The 17,473-nt window shown below is 42.1% G+C and overlaps 1 protein-coding gene across 1 annotated transcript in view; it reads left to right on the forward strand.

Moving 5' to 3' along the window:
- Positions 1-17,473, forward strand: part of SV2C (synaptic vesicle glycoprotein 2C) — a 243,105-nt gene that overhangs the window by 61,565 nt on the left and 164,067 nt on the right. The gene's annotated exons all lie outside the window — the stretch shown is intronic.

Here is a 17,473-nt window from a genome sequence, read left to right on the forward strand (position 1 = left end):
TTTTCCATTATAGGTTATTACAAAATATTGATTATAGTTCCCTGTGCTATACATTAGGTCCCTGTTGTATATCTATTTTATATATAGTAGTGTGTATATTTTAATCCCAAACTCCTAATTTATCCCTTTCCCCCCTTTCTCCTTTGGTGACAGTAAGTTTGTTTGCTATGTCTGTGAGTCTGTGAGTCTGTGAGTTTCTGTTTTGTAAATAAGTTCATCTGTATTAATTTTTTAGATTCCGCATACAAGTGATATCATGTGATACTTGTCTTTCTCTGTCTGACTTAGACATTTGTTTCTTTAATTTCGTACCTGGAAGAGATGGATCCGTAGAAGCCGGGAGGGGTAAGGGGGAGGGAGTGGGGACGTATATTGCATGGCTTTTGCTGGTAGATTCATTTGTGTGTTCAACTATCAAAATGCAAATCATGGTTCAGAGGAGGGTCTTTAGTTATTTGTCAGATTGATCATTTCAGCATATCTGTTTCATACATAGCACTGTATTTTGTTTTTTGTTTTTTCCTTTGGTGAGCAAGTCTACCCACTGTAAGCCTCGGAGTCAAAATATTTATCACGATTTTGCTAATGGAATATATCAGCAGAATGTTTTAAGAAGACAGATAGTTAGAAATACATCTACACAAATATTCAATACTTGCAGGCTTAAATTTAGAGTAGCAAACTTTTCATGTTATGATCCTAGCTTTTATATTGGAAGCATTTCAGAAAAATCTAAGCTGAGCTTGCCCTTTATCTTCTCTGTGCTGAATGGAAGTGCAGTATCACATGTGGGGCTCCTGTCAGTCTGTCCCATAAACCCATAAACCCTGATGGTGCTACACACCCCCAGGTGGCATGCACAAGTGTAGATAATGCTGGGGAACAATAGGAGCGCAGATATTTTCATCTCTTCGTAAATGTTGCCTGCTTTAGTGAATTAAAAATGTGTCCCCAGGAATGTGTGGTTTCACTCCATGTTGTGAGTCCTCCACAGAAGCATTTTAATGGTCTCATAACTGTGCCTTCCAGACTCGCATTTCAATTAATTTGCCGTTGTAATTTCACTTATAATTGCATTCTAATGGAGTCTTTTTTAGACAAGCATGTAAATTGTTTTGCCATTTTCATTTCATCGGATAATAGGTTTGTAATATAATTACCACACTAAGTCATAGCAATGGGATCAAAATGCAAGAGAGGAAGGTGCATGACCCATGTTTGGTAGCCTTGGGAGGCGATAAATTTGCAAAATAATTTCTCATTTGCCACTAAGCATTGTGTCATTTCCCTCAAGGAAAATTAGGAATGAAAAATGCTAACCAATTTATGTTTTAATTTTTGGGGAGATAGCTCCTCTCCTTGTGTTTGCTAGAAAATTGACTTCCAGGTAGTCAAGGGCATACCTTGTGTGCGTGTGTCTGTGCATATGGTCTATGTGCCTATGTGACATTGTTAATTGGGCTGGGAAGAGGTTAGAACAAATATTTAATTAATTATCCAATGAGCTGTCCTTTGGGGGAATAAGTACCATCCCTTTAAGATAATCCATTTTCTATTGCCAAAGTCTGTTTATTGAGAATTTATTATGTGCAAAGCACAATGTTACCACAGGGGATAATTGGACAAAAAACAAAAAAGAGGGTTTGTGTATCCAAGGAAGTCATAGTCTAGCATGAAGAAATGACAGATGTCTGCACACCACCAGGACAAGGAAGCAAGTATCAATAACCAGAAGAGAAGTGTAAATAAAGAGACTTCAGGCTGGGAGACCACGTAAGGGGTACAGACCTGAGGCCGTGGAAGGAAGGTATGGATTGGAGAGCTGGTCCAGGGGTAGAGTCAGCAAGGATCTGGTCATTGGTTAGTTTGGAAGGGGGAGGAAGAGGGCAGTTTATGAAAGGAAGGCAATTCATCAAGTTAGGTAATGCAGTGTATAGGTTTTAGCATGAGGGAGAAAGAAGAAAAGTTTAGTTTCAGACTTATCACTTTGAGATTTGGGGAGTGGGGGCAACCAAAGAAGAGTGCCCAATGGGCCACTGCCCATTTGGGCTAAAGTGCCGAGCATCTTGAGAGCCATCTCATTTAAGGTGAAACCGCCCACGACCTTAACCAGGGAGAGGGCGGTTTCCTGCCAAATACTACTTGTGGGACTGGTGGTGAGGAAAATGTCAGGAAGGAGGCTGAAAAGAAGCATCCAGGAGAGAGAGGAGATCCGGAAGTTGCTGGAAGGAGGAAGGGATGTGCAACTCTTAGGTGCTGCCCAGTCTCGTAGTAACGATTGAAATAGGCTCCTCAGGTCTGGCATTTTAAGAAGGTTTTGGCTGCTACTAATGGTTCTTCAAACAAACACAGTGTGCCAGGCTAGGAAGTTTTTTTAAGGGAAGAGTCTGTGTATCGAGTGAAGTGACAGTACATCCTCCAGACTCCCAGCCTCTGTCACAGGGTCACACAGGCATCCAGCATTCTCCCCTCCCAGGGCTGTGCCTCACAGCTGACGCTGTGTGAGTGAGCCCTCTCTGACCACATCTTAGTTCCTGTTTAAGAGTAGTTGAGCGGGGCAGGTTGGGTTCTGAGGGAAGCCCCAGGCAGGAAGGATGTGTGGCGGTATCAGCCTCAAGGCAAGACCAGGCTCAGCCGCATCCCAGCTCTCGCCCATCAGAGCACAGCACGCGCCTCACTGGCTGTGCTTTCCTTGCGCTCTTCCTTCAGGGGGGGCTGTTTCCTCCTAAGACCCACCTAGTGAAGCAGGGGGCCTAATCATTCTTGGTCTACCTGCTTTCTGGATGGGGATCACACAGCTCAGTTATTTTTAGGAATTAAAACACTATCATGGCCAAGTGTTGACTAGTACAAAATAGATGGAATATAATATATTCTAAACCAAAACATACTGGGAGCTAAGCCTGAACTAAATGATAACTAAACATCCTCTAAGTGTTTCTCCTATCATTTATCAACTATAATGCCTAATTTCCACATGGCCTGGTGATTTTCGGGATGAGTTTTGGTAGTGTAGTTGGGACAAAGCCAGATTACTATAGGATTAAAAAGTGAAAGGAGTTAAGCAAAATGGACATAGCAAGGCCATTTCATTCAATAAGTATTAGTTGAGCACCAACTGTGAGCCAGATACCTGACAAGGTACATCAGGAGATATTCTGATGAGTATATTGTGATGTGTGTCATCCAGGAACTTTTTTTTCCAATGGGACAAGTACCTTGTGAAGAGATCAATGTAAGTACATTATGTTTTTTCCATGACAGAGTTATTGAGTACAATGCTCTAGAATCGCAGAGGAATTCCTTTGGGAAGTGGTAAACAATTAATCTAGGAAGTGATGTTTAAATAGCGTTTTGAGGAATAAATAAGAGTTTACCAGGCAGAAAAGAGGGAGAGTGGCATTCCAGGAAGATGTTAAAGTTGTCAAAGGGTCTGAACTTTGTGGGGAATTGTGGGGAGTTCGCCATGACAGGCAGATCCTGTTGGGGCAGACAAGGTCAAGTTGTGGGCAAATTGTGAAAGGCCTTAATACCAAGACAAGGGGTTTGGGTTTTATTCTGTAGTATGCAAGATGGCATCATCAGACCTGTGGTTTAGAGAACTACCTCTGGCAGCAGCATGGGAGGTGAATTAGATGGGAAAGAGTCTTATAAAGTCAAATGGACATGAAATCTAAGTCTCTGCTACTTACTTTACGTGTGATGATTTGCAAGTAATTGACATTTCTCTGTGCCTCACATCTGTACACCGGGAATAAGAATACTCAATTAGACTGGGATGATCAAATGAGAGAATGTGTGTATAGCTTTTAGCAAAGTACCTAATATGTAGAAAACCCTAATAAATGATAGTTGCTATAATAACTATTAGAGGCATGAAAGTCAGTTAGGAGGCTACCAAGAGAGTGCAGGCAAAAAATAGTGGACTCTTGAACTAAATCAGTTAACAGGGTAAGAATTGGGAAATGTTTCTAAAAGAGACATGGCAAGATTTGGTGAATGAGGAAGATGGTAAGTAGGGAATTGAGGATGACATCCAAGGGGTTGGGCTTGAGAGGCTGGGTGGGCGTTGGTATGGGCAACTGAGATTGAAGACAGAGAAGGCGGAGCACATGGGGATACTGATGAAGTCCATTTGGAGGGTGTTGCTCTGATGGGTAGGAGAGTAGTCAGGACCAGAGGATAGACGAGGGAGCCTGAAGAGGGAGGCGAACCATGGAGAGCACAGCTAAACAGAAGGCGGAAAGTGGCCAAATGAAGGTACCTGTCAGTTTAGCAAGGTGTTGGAGAATCTTTTGGCCCCCAAATATCTGATAGCCAGAAATAAATTCATCTGCACGGGGACACTTTTAAATTTGATGTATATGTTCATTTAGACACTTTGGTTCTGTGTAGCCCTCTTTGGAGATAGATGGGAGTGGGGGGGGGGTGCGGTGGTGATGGGACCTGCATCACCAGAGCAGACTCAGATTCATCTCCTACTTATGCAGTTTATGTGAATAAAGGATTCCATAGCCAAACAGCAACAACAAAATTTTTAAATGTATCTTCTGGAATATCAGTGACTTCAGCTGCCACAGTGGTATTACAGTAGGTTCAGTGTTTGATAAAGCAGTATTTATGGAGTGGTCATTATGTATGGGGCATGGCCCAAGGCCCTGTAAGGAAACTGAGACGAATAAGGCTTGGTTCCTGTTATCAGGGGAAATCATGGTATCTTCCAGGTGTTGGTGCCTTAGTGATGTAGGCAAACCTTGTTGTCTTAAAGATGAGGGTAGGAGACCCAGGGAGTTCGGGTGACTTGCCTAGTCTGTGGCTAGGTATTGGCTGAGACAGACTATAGAACACACACATATAGAACAACTCCTAATCCCATGCTCCTTTCCAGTTCTCTAAAATATTTTTATTTAAAATCCTCTTGATTGGGTTTACTCCTGGAAGAATACAAGGCTCTCAATTATTGGCAAGACTATGCTACTCTGGTATCTCAAGCAATGACCTAGAAATTCACTTTTTGTTTCTGGACTCCGATAGTATAATCACCTGATGAACTTACACATCTTTCTTCCTTTTCTAAAGCCCTAATAGAAGATACCACCTATTTTTTGTATTTATAGGAAGCACATAATGGCAGCAGTCACAAATGAGAGATTTGATTGCCTTGGAGAATTAACCTATACAATCAGCCCATAGTGCAAAGTCATCTTAAAGAGGCAGAGCAGCAGAAGTTAAAGAGAAGGAATGTAAGCCCCTTGGGACCAGGGGGTTTTGTCTTTGTTATTCACTATTGTATTCCCCCTGCCCAGATCAGTGCCTGGTACATAGTAGGATCTCAACAAATATTTGTTGAATGAATGAATGACAGTTTCTAAGATCATTAACACTTTACGACCCCATTGAAGGTACAGACATATCTAAATTAAAATGTGTTATTTTGAATGGGAATTTATAAGTAATGGAGGAACACAAAAGGGAAAGTCATAGATACAGATGTTGGCAATGCCCTTCTAAATGCTGCTTGGGGTTGGGGTCTCCTGATCAAAGGATTTAACCTGTCTGGTTTGAGGGCTACATGTATTCCTATCATAGTGAAGGCTGCATTAGGCAGTGTTGGCCTAGAGTTCGTGAAGATATGAATCCTGTAGCTAAGACCTCTTGTTCTAACTCTATGCTCCAAAGTAACTTGAAGACTTCAAGTTTAGCTCTCTAGAATTTGCCCATCAGGAATGTGCTTCCCAAAGGATGCCAGTCTTCTTGGCAATTCTGTGTGTTGTTTTTTTTTTTTTTTTATTAACTGGGCTTTTTCCATCAGTCTGTGGTGAGGTTGACTATTGGGAGTCTGCTTCTGAGACATGGATCTCTCCTTGGTGTGCTGACATGTCTGGTTTCTGAACATGTAGAACCAAGGTCCAGACCAGGATTGGGAGGAAGTAGCTATCACCCTGGGAGGCCTACTTGGGTCATCACCTGGGTTTCCCAGAGAAATATCCCATCTGCAGGAAATACTAGTTTTCCTTTAAAACATCTACAACAATGGCTAGATTTGATTGGCATATTGGGCGCAAGCAGAGCTAGACCAAGAACATTTAAAGCATTAAGAAGAGTATATTTGTATGTATGAATGGAATTTTACTTGACCTTTTTTCTTTCATTTTTGGAAGCTCTTGAAAGTTTTAAAAATATTTCTAAATAATTCTAGAATAAATACAGATTTCTGTGAGTTTAGGATATATTTCTGACTAGGAATGGAGCAGTGATTTTCACTTTACTCAATATTTTACTATCAGTCATTTCAAGTCAGACTCTTTGGCATTCCTATATCTCCCATTGACAGCTGTAGTGTTCATTCAACAAAAACTTATTGAAAAAAATAATTAAAATTAAAATTAAAGAAGACTCAATAATTTATTGCCATTATATCCTGGGTCTTATTTCCTTGGGTCTTTTACATCACCTACTATGTGACAAGCACTGTTTTAAACTCTAGAGATACGATAGTAAATAAAACAGAAAAAAAAGATCTCTGGTAAGCCTTAAGCGTGTCTTTTAACCTCTTTTTGTAGTTTTTACTTGGATGATGTGGAATTCCTCAGAACATACAGAATTCTCTCTCTCTCGCTCTCTCTCGCTCTCTTTAATTTTCATTTACCACTTATAGAAAGGGTAGTTTCCTTGAAGGATGGGCTGGATGGATATGACTTGAACTCAAACCTAATTTCTTTCTCCATCCCTCCATATGGTCCCTTATTCCTTTAGCTATTAACAAAAGAAGAACTAGTTTGCTGGGATTTCTAGCTGATTTATATCTAGATGTCTGTATTTGCGGGGGGAAAAAAGCTTCACGTTTCTGAGATCCCCTTTCTTAAGTCCCATTGACTGTTGTTTACCACTAGACTGCCAGCAGAGTGTAGTGACTTCCTCCCTGTGTACTTAGCATCTTTCCAGGTGTGTATCACCCCTGCCCAGTGCTGCCAGGGGACCAGCATATCCAAGCTGATAACAAAGAGTGATGCAGAGTTTTTCCTCTTTTAGCTTTATTCTAAGATTTCAATCATTTGGCATCTAGGTGTGCTCTTAAAACCTGTAGCTTTGTACCCTAAAAGTGTACGCTGCAGGTTTCAGGATCAGCAACTCGGCAGCCTGCCCAGTCCCATTGCTCTCTACGTCTGCCTCTGTATCTTGGAGGGAGGTTTGATCTCTGTTGTGAGTGCGCCCTCTGGCTCTGTTTAGCCTCTTGCTGTCATAGTGATCCTAATTGGAATTAAAAACTTATTATTGACTCATAGAGAACATCCTGTCCACCAAAACTAACAAAATCTTATTTGGATTCATTATTGCCAAATGGGAAAAGAAGACTCAATAATTCATTGCCATTATACTCCTGGGTCTTATTCCCTTGGGTGTTTCACATGCTCCTGGGAAAAGAGAGGTTTCTGACATCCAAATGGAGTTGGACTAAGTAACCTGAAAAGATTCCTCCATCCAAGGAGTCTACAGGAGAGGAGTGAACAGAAACTCCGTGTTGCATTCCTGAAACTTGCCAATAAGTACGTTCTGGGACTGTGAAAGCATGATAGTACATGCCCTCTGTCACCCGGATGGTCCCTGGGGGATTTCCCACAATACAGCTTTGAACCTGAAGGCTGATTCTTGCATCCTGAGTCCCTATATGGCTATGTCCTAGATTATTCCTGGGTGAGGATTCTGATCCACTGGGAGTACTGGTTTTACATATCCTAATTCAGTCTGGCACTCACAGTGAAGGCACTGGAGAACTTGGTGATGTGTCATCAGATTAGGGAATCTGTTAATTGTGGACTTTGGTTTAAATAAGGCAATCAGAATTGTGAATCATCCAATAACTGGATCAAGCCAAATACAAATAATACAGACTTGTAGGTTTGAATTCTAAACACCAAGATGCAACTGCACCTTTTCATGGGAAATCTAATGTCTCAATAGTCTCACATAACAAGGGCTTTTATAGGACTTAAGTTTTCTTCAGAATGCTTCATAGAGTAAGAAATGATTTGATTACATTCATCTAGAAGCATTAGTCTGATGAATTGCTGATGTACGTATTCCCAACCCACGTATTTGCAAACTGACGTTCTTACCTTACACTTTGAAATTTCTTATTGGTCTTTAAGGTTGTGAGAGGAAAAGTAAAAGAGGTCCTTGGGTATAGTTCTTACCTTCAATTTCAAAACTAAGGTCTGTAATCAAATACAAAATGATCGGCAAACAATGACTTCTTCCAATTAAAAATTTTAAATGCAAGGAATTTGCTTAAAAATAAAATGTAATGCTCCTTAAATTATTTTCACATCTCTCTGTTAAAGATGGTGAAGATGATAAATTTTATGAATACTTTACCACAATGAAAAAAAATGCAGTCTTCTTGTGCATATTAGGAATGAGCAAATATTTCTCAATATTGGAATATGCTTATTTCTACCATTAAATTTATTTTTTTACTCTCAAGACGGAGTCTGGAAAAAGAGAAGCTGACAGCTGAGAAAACTGTTGCAAATCCTAATGAAAGTACTTTCCATAGCCAGCTTACTTTGTGGGGCTGCCATGTACAGTTGTGCAGGTTGTGACCTGCCCTAAGACACCAGGCTGGTGATGAAGGGGCTGGAATCCAGCCCTCCTCTACTCACCAAGCCACTCACCCAGGCTGGGGCTGTTTCCACCTGCCTGGAGGAAGGGTTGACTTTCTAATTCTTCTACTCCAAAGAGGTTCCTTTTGTCATTCGTCCACCCAGATGAGCACCTTTTCCCAGTCACACAGAGGTGCCTTTTGCGCCTGGAGGCTCTGTTACTTGGGGATCAACATTGGGTAGTGAGGAACCTCAGGAGATACAAAGGAGAAGGGAGATAAGAAACCATGGTCTTATCCCTCCAAGAACTTAGGGCAGATTCAGAATATTCAAAAGAGTAAAAAAGATCAAGGGGAAAGTATAACTAAAGTGCAAATATAGGGACTTCCCTGGTGGCACAGTGGTTAAGAATTCGCCTGCCAATGCAGGGGACACGGGTTTGAGCCCTGGTCTGGGAAGATCCCACATGCCATGGAGCAGCTAAGCCCGTGCGCCACAACTACTGAGCCTGCGCCCTAGAGCCCGCGAGCCACAACTACTGAGCCCACGTGCTGCAAGCACGAAGCCCACGCGCCTAGAGCCCGTGCTCCACAACAAGAGAAGCCACCGCAATGAGAAGCCCATGCACCATAACGAAGAGTAGACCCGCTCGGGGCAACTAGAGAAAACCTGTGTGCAACAACAAAAACCCAACGTAGTCAAAAATAAATAAGTAAATAAGTAAATGAATGAATGAATGAATGAATTAAAAAAAGAGAGAAGCCACTGCAATGAGAAGCCCATGCACCGCAATGAAGAATAGCCCCCGCTTGTCACAACTAGAGAAAGCCCGCGAGCATCAACGAAGATCCAACGCAGCCAAAAGAATAAATAAATAAATAAATTTATTTAAAACAATAAAAAATAAAGTGCAAATATAACTCTATAAATGTTCACATAAGCAGTTACAGTTGTTGGATTTTAAGCACAATCAGATTAGTAGGAGGTTTATTTTAGCACATCACGTGTCAAACTGTCAAATAGCTTAAAATATTTGGGAAATGTTGAGAAATGAGGGACTGCCTTTTAATGCCTCAGAACGATAGAATTGGAGAGAATGGACCTAGAATGGACTTAGGGCTATGAAAAATGCTTCAATCAGGGGGCGTCAGTCCCACTCCTAACCAGGGAGCATGTGTGTATTGGTGGCCCAGAAGTTGCTGAGGTTTATTTTTTTGGAAAAAAAACCAAACAGGAAACGACATTTACAACTTCCATCAATCATAGGTTTCATTGTCTTAAGGTTCCTATTTCACTCATTCCAAAATCTGACACCAGGAAGTTTCTCTCAGAGGAATGGGGTGGAAACCCCTTCAGCAGTGTGATCGAGTCCCTTCCACCTGGGGCTTGTGTTCGGCTCAGCAGGACTGGGAGGTGCTTGGCTTCTGCAGAGTCACCAGCCTGCCCTCTGTGTTGAGCTGAGAGAGACGGCATAGCCTCCTCTTTGCATCCTTTGGAGACAGGCTGGTGCTTCGGAGACCCTGGGTGGGGATCTCGGAAGCTCTGAGGCCCAGAGCCCCAGGACACGGGGGCTGGGGGCGGGGGCTGGTGGGGGGGAATTTCCAGATCTCATCTGATCTTGATCATAGCTAGGGTTTCCTTCCAACACTAACCTGTGTTTCTGGCATCTCAAGGGCAAGGAGCAGAGCAAAAATTAGGGGAGTGGGCATATCAAAGACGTGCCGCCCTTCAGCCCCCAAAGGAGGGTCCTTGGGTGGAGGACAGGATGGGGTGCCCTTGGGCGTTGGGGAATCGAGCATGTGACGGGCTTCATGCTTTGCCCACTTTGTCTGCCTGTCTCAGGTTTGCGTTCACGCAGTCTCCTCTGGTAACTTTGCACCATTGTCCTCAATAACTGACATCAATATGATTACCATTAAAAAAGAGAGAGAAGGCTCTGCTTTAGGACAGTGGATGCTGCTAGTTATGCCACTGATGAGGGAGCTCTCACCCACATGTGAGACCCCCCCCCCCCCGCACTGTGGCCAGGCTGGGCCTCGGTAGAGTGGTCAGCGCCCATCTGTACCATCACGTCGGCCCAGCCACATGGTGGAGAGGGAGGGAAGGAGAGCAGCTTCTCTCCTGAGGCCCAGGGAAGCACTCCCTGAGAGCAGGACTGAGCCTCACCACGGGCACTTTTGCAGGGCATCTCCGTAGCACCCTCAGTGAGTGCCTGGGAGAGGAGTTCTGTTTAGGTACCTAGCACAGGCTCAAGCTCACAGAGGGGAAGTTAAAGGGGCTGCTCAGCATTCAGTGTGCACTTGGTGAAGTTGGGAAGATGTGAAAGTTGGAATTGCTCTGCCTCCTGTGGGACGTTAATAAGGTGCTTTGAAGTAAGTGCTGGAGCACAGCTTTCTTCTAAGAGACAAAGATTTGTTGTTGTTTTTCAGAGAAACAGGCACTTTGGGAATATTTCTGTAGCGTTTGAATTACCAAAGATCAATACACGAAATAAATCATGTTCCCGATAGCTTTTGGTATTTAAATTTAGGTATTTACAATGTCCAAAGAGAAGAGAAAAAGTAGTTTTAAGTAAAATCATTACCAAGACTACCTTAGGCCGTGGGAGGGATTTGTGTGAACCAAAGTGAGAATGAAATCTGTGGGCCCCCTTTTCTGCGAAAATGCTGACACCATGTGACATAACAGCACAGTTAATATGAACATAACATGCCCATCAGAGAGAGGAGAGAACCGATGGTGAGAGGTCGAGTTTAAGCTCCCAAGCAAGATTGTAGCACGGGGTCCTTTTACCCTTCCCAACGACTACATAAAACCAAATCTACCCAAGGGAGCTCTCCTCCCCTCCCGGGAGATGTGGTACCGTTGTCAGGAGGGGGAGAGCAGGACGTGGGGCATATTTGGGAGAGGATTGGGGAGGGTGCTTTCACCTCTGGATTCAAGAATCCAATTTACCTCTGTAGCCTTCTGTTTGAACCTTCCTCCCAGCACTCGGGAACCATCCTTGGCTTCTGTAGGCTCATTCAGGTGGGCGTAGCAAAGATACTTCTACCACACGAAGAAATCTTCTCCTAGGGATTCAAGTGGACCATGAGAACACGTTGTGTTACACTCTCTGTGAAAAGCAAGGCTACTGTCGCTCCAGCCCGATGCTTCCTGACAGTGATTGAACTAACGTGTAAAGAAGATTCCACCTTAAGGTGGAGTCAGCATCTCCCCCTTGTTCTGTTAAAGAGGGAAATGGATGGACGGGAGGAAGCTGCGTGGTGGTTAGTGACGTCAAAAATTGGAAGGAAGGAGGATAAAGAAATTGGATAATAAGAAAAAATAAAATAAAACAAGAAAAACCAAGTAAAAAGTAAGCCAAAAAAGAAATTTTAAAAAGAAAAAAAATTAAGTTCTGATACATGCTACAACATGGATGAACCTTGAAAACATGCTAGGTGAAGTAAGCCAGTCACAGAAGGACAAAAGATTGTGTGATTCCACTTATATGAATTATCTAGAATCGGCAAATTCATAGAGACAGGAAGTAGATTGGAATTACCAGGCGCTACAAGGAGAGGGGAATGGGGAGATAATGATTAATGCTTACAGAGTTTCTGTTTGGAGTGATGAAAGAGTTTGGAAATAGGTGGTGGTGATGGCTGCATGGCATAATGAATGTAATTAATGCCACCGAGGTGTACACTTAAAACATAGTTAAAATGGCAAATTTTATGTTATATAAATTTTAACACAATACAGAAAGGGAGAAAAAGAAAACAGGAGGAAGGAAGTCATTTGGAGGCGTGCCCAGTCATCCTTAGAGATAGATGGAGTTCACCTGTCTCCTGTGTTTGAGGAGATGCTGGAACTGGCCGTGAGTCCTATACAGATAAAAATGCAATAACAGCGACTTCCCTGGCGGTCCAGTGGCTAAGACTTCGCTTCCAATGCAGGGAGTGCCGGTTCGATCCCTGGTCGGGGAGCTAAGATCCCACATGCCTCGCAGCCAAAAAACATAAAAAAGAAGCAATGTTGTAACAAATTCAATAAAGACTTTTTAAAAAATGCAATAACAGAACAGCTTTTCCTGCCATGTTTCTTGCAGTTTCACAGGAATCAGGGCCTGATGGACCCCCCATTCTTTGTCAGTAGTAGCTGCGCCCTGTAGCTTTTTTCCTGAGGGATTCCTGAGTAATTCTGGCATGAAGTTGGCTGTAATGGCCTCTCATGTAAGAATATTCTGGACTGCTGAATTTCTGTTGAGCCTCCTGGGAAATACTTAAGAATGTAGGGAGGGATTTAGGGTGGATCAACCAGGCTACTTAAAAATCAGAGGGGAAACAAACAAAACCTAAAACATTCTGGAGGCAATTTTTAGTTCACCTGGAGTCAGATAAATAATTATTAGATTAAAAAGTGTCGCTTCACTTATGTAACTTTTTTGAGAAGTGAGGTGTTTATTTTTGGTAAATAAAATAGCTTACCTCTTCTGGACATTCCAAATACCTGGTACAAAGCTTACCTCTTCAAAAATCAAAGCGCTTCGTGTTTAAGCCTGTTTTTTAAAATGGAAATCAAAGTGTTTTATATGATATCTAAATTTATCATATATCATTTAAATGCTTCCTGATGATTTAGGATGTTCATTTTTATTCTTTATACTTTGTTTTTTCCTTACCCCTTTCTGTTACCCTGTCACTGTTGCCATTTTAGCTGTCTTTAATTCATCTCCTGATGTTTCTGTGCTGTGGATTAGGAAGCTAGATAGTGAGGCTTATTAAGAATTATGTGTTAGTTGGCCATAAAAAAATGAAGTAATGCCATTTGCAGCAATATGGATGGACCTGGAGAGTACCATATTAAGTGAAGTAAGTCAGAGAGAGAAAGACAAATATCATATGATATCACTCATATGTGGAATCTAAAAATAGATACAAATTAACTTATTTACAAAACAGAAATAGACTCACAGACATGGAAAACAAATTTATGGATACCAAAGGGGTTAGGGGGGCCAGGGGAGAGATAAATTAGGTGTTTGGGATTAACAGATACAAACTACTATATATAAAATAGCTAAATGACAAGGACCAACTATATAGCACAGGGAACTATATTCAATATTTTGTAATAACCTATAATGGAAAAAATCTGGAAAAGAATATATATATATATGTATAACCGAATCTCTTTGCTATACACTTGAAACTAACACAACATTGTAAATTAACTATACTTCAATTAAAAAAAAGAATTATGGGAAATAAGAGCAAATAGACTGTGATTAGGAGAATTGATTGATTTTACAACTGAGCTTTGCACCAGGTATTTGGAATGTGCAGAAACTAAATTCTGGGTTCTGGAAGAGTAGGCATTGGAAGGACATTGGAAATTTGGCTTTTGTTGTGTAGCTAGATATCTTTTCTCTCCAATTGCAAATAGCTCTCTGTAAATAAAGCTAGGACTCAGCTGTGCACCAGCTATTCCTTCAAAAAGAGGAATCAAGTAGCTGGTTTAAATTATTTTTATGGGTCAGGGCAGGGTATAAATAAATAATTTAAGAGTTTAGAATTAATACAAAATAAATTTAAGATTTTGGAATTTTAACTTCTTTATTCTTCATGACATGATCACTAGCTATGACTACGATCCTCTGGTCTCCCTTCCTAAAGGGTCTTTGGGATGGAGATTCTTGTCCCTGCAGCCCACTTGCCTTGTGTTCTGATCATTCCTAGGAGTAGGGGGTGGAGGGCTTGGGTCACATCATGTCCCTGCTCAAAAATGTTAAGTATAGATTGATTTAAACTCCTTAGAATGACATTCAAGCTCTCCACAGTCTGGGCCTAATCTATTTTTCCAGTCGTATCTACCACCAACTCCCCTGCCCCAGATATTCAAGTGTAGTTAGGGTTGCCAGATAAAATACTGAATGGCCAGTTAAATTTGAATTTGAGATAAATAACAAAGAAATCATATTTTAATATAAGTATGTCTCATGCAATATTTGGTATATACTTATGTTTATAAATTATTTGTTTACCTGAAATTCAAATTTAACTGGGCATCATGTGGCTTTATTTGCTAAATCTGGCAACCCTACTGGTAGTGGTGATGACAGGAGGGCTTAGAGTTTGTTCTTTGCCTTCTGTGTGTCAGGCCTCATCTACGTCACATTAATTTCATTATCTCATTTAACCAAAATTATATCTGATCCCAGACTCTCTGAATCAGTGCTATGGGATGACCCTTGGAAACTGTATATGTTGGATAAGCACCACAAGTAATTCTTACTCAGAGGGAAGTTTCAGAAACACTGTGATCTTGACCAGTGCTTCTCAGACATAAAAGTGCAGACAAGTCACCGGAGGAGACAGGTGTTGATAGAGCAGACCTGGAGTGGGGTCTGAGATCCTTTTATGCTAACAAGCTCCCAGGTGATGCTGGCACTGCTAGTTTCAAACCCCTCACTGAGCAGCCCTGTCTTAGGCCCCCCAGCCAAGAAGCAGCGGCGTCCCTAACAGTTATGAAAGAAAGGTTCTAAATGATACTATGATTTCAAACAATGGAAGGGGTACATGTAAATGGGACTGATTTCCTTATTCATTAATATACAGTAATATCCATAGACAAGGGAGCATTACGTGCCATTTTTGAGGGAGGATTTTTTTTTTTTCCAAAGAGTAAATGTTTTATCGAAAGCTGAGGGAGGCACAGTTGTTTTTTCCTCCACAGAAATGGGTATTTGGCTTCTTTAGGCTGGTCTTTCTCCTACACAGTGGAGGGCATCACAATCCCTAACCACACTTACAGCTCTGCATCCCAGAATGGACCCCAGATGTGCAGGGCACAGTGTGACTCTGCTTTGTAGAAATAGTTTCTCAGTGTCAGAGTCATGGTGATAACACTATAACGTGACTGCAGGTTTTTTTCCTTTCCTATCTACATGAAATTTAATGGCTTTTCTGAGAGTAGCTTAGTTGTCTCAGCAGAATCTAGTTAAGTCAGAAATATTAAAAATACTACTGTGTCAGAAGAACTGATTGAAAGCTAAAAGAGTTAGGCAAACTGCTAACAGGGACAAAAGGAAATCCTGCTGTGGGAATCAATTCATCCATAAACATATACACCGGAGTAGAGGCAGATTATATATGTGAGGTGGTTGGCTTCTCAGAGCCCTGTATCTGTTTATTTAATTATCTATTTATTATTCCAATTAATAGATTAGAGATGTCTTTGTGGAATGCCACCTTTCAAAACTTAGCAGTTCTCACCCAGAAAGAAGACTAGCAGGGACTTATCCATTCATTCATCAGATTCTCACTGAGTCTAAAGACAGCGCACCGTGCTCTGCATCATGGCAAATACAAAGCTCAACCAGACAAAACCCAGGGCACAAGACACCTGTCACCAAAATGATATGGGAACCAGAGGACTGAGAGATGAATTCTGTTTGAGGGAGGCGTGGATTGGAAAACGTCTTCAGGAGACTGGTATTGGAGCCAGGCTTGGAATTGTGGGTAGAATTTGGGCTTGCAGAGACGCAGGTGGAGAAAGGCTGTTTCTGGGAGAGAGAATAGGCTGAGCAAAGGCACAAAGGCAAGGAGATCTTAGACTGAGTATTGGGAGTCAAATGTTCAGTTTTGTTGTAGTGGAACATACACAGAGACGAGCAATTGGAAAGGTGGCTGGGGACCTACCTGTTCATGAAGAGGTTTCCGGGAGTTTCTTATGGTGCAGGCGGGGAGCAGTGGATATGTTAGCAGAGACGTGATCTGGTGCGAACTCTCCCTTAGGAGACTGGGCGTTTGGACTGGATTGGAGAGGACCGAGGTGAGGAGCGGCTAAGATGCATTTGAACTGTCCAGACAGTAGGTGTCAAGGGCCTGACTGTGGGTGATGGCAGAGGGACTATAGGGGAGAGGGTGTTTCCCAGAGAATTCCGGAACCTTCACAACCGACTAACCATGCGAGCAGGGACGAGGAACGTATCGTATGGTACTGAGGCTTCATTGCCAGGTGTTGTGTTTGGGGCAGTGCTTTAAACAGAAATTGGAGCTCTGGGATTGGTGGGGAGGTGAGTGGGAGGAAGGAAAATTAGTTTAGTTACTTGTACTATAAGCACAAGAACTGAGTGTCTCGTTCACAGACTACCCTTAGCGCATAGCACAGAGCCTGGCGGTAAATGGTACCCAGTGAATTTCTGTTGAGTTTGAGAAGCCAACCAAGCTGCTCAGGAGAAACTGGCCAGGAAAGCATTTGGAAGTGGGTTCTGAGGCTTGATGGGGAAACTAGCCCTAGAGGTGGGCATTGAAGACATCTTTGAACAGAGATGCAGAGCCCACAGGAGACAAGTGAGTTTTGGAGGGGATAGCATGAGGGGGAAGGGGGCTAACACAGACCTTTTGTGAATGCTTAGGAGGGGAGAGGAGAAAAGTCATAAAATAAATGGTTTGAATGATAGGAAAAGTCTCTTGCCTAGAGGCCAAGGGCAGAAGAGGTGGTCATAACTGACTGAGAAAGGACTTTGGCCGTGGCAGTGAGAAAACTGTTCTGGAGAGTGGAAAAGACAGACATCAGAGTTAACTGCTAAATGGAGTTTTAATGTATATTTTTAAAGGAAAGGAAACAAATCAGTGTTAAAAAAAGTTGGTCATAAGGTACTATGGTATATTTGTTTTGGATAATACTGCTAATAACATAATTACAGCATAGACTGGAGCAGCTGAAAAGCTATTACTCATCTTCTGCAAAGGAACAGTTGCGGATTTATAGCCGTTATCTCGTACTTCTGCGTCAGCACATGCTAATAATCACATCCGGAATACCTATAGGAGATAAATTGGCAAACCAGAAGCAGACTGGGTTAGCAGCTGCTATCTCAT

The sequence above is a fragment of the Balaenoptera acutorostrata genome, chromosome 2 (assembly GCF_949987535.1).
Source record: "Balaenoptera acutorostrata chromosome 2, mBalAcu1.1, whole genome shotgun sequence".
Taxonomy (NCBI): domain Eukaryota; kingdom Metazoa; phylum Chordata; class Mammalia; order Artiodactyla; family Balaenopteridae; genus Balaenoptera; species Balaenoptera acutorostrata.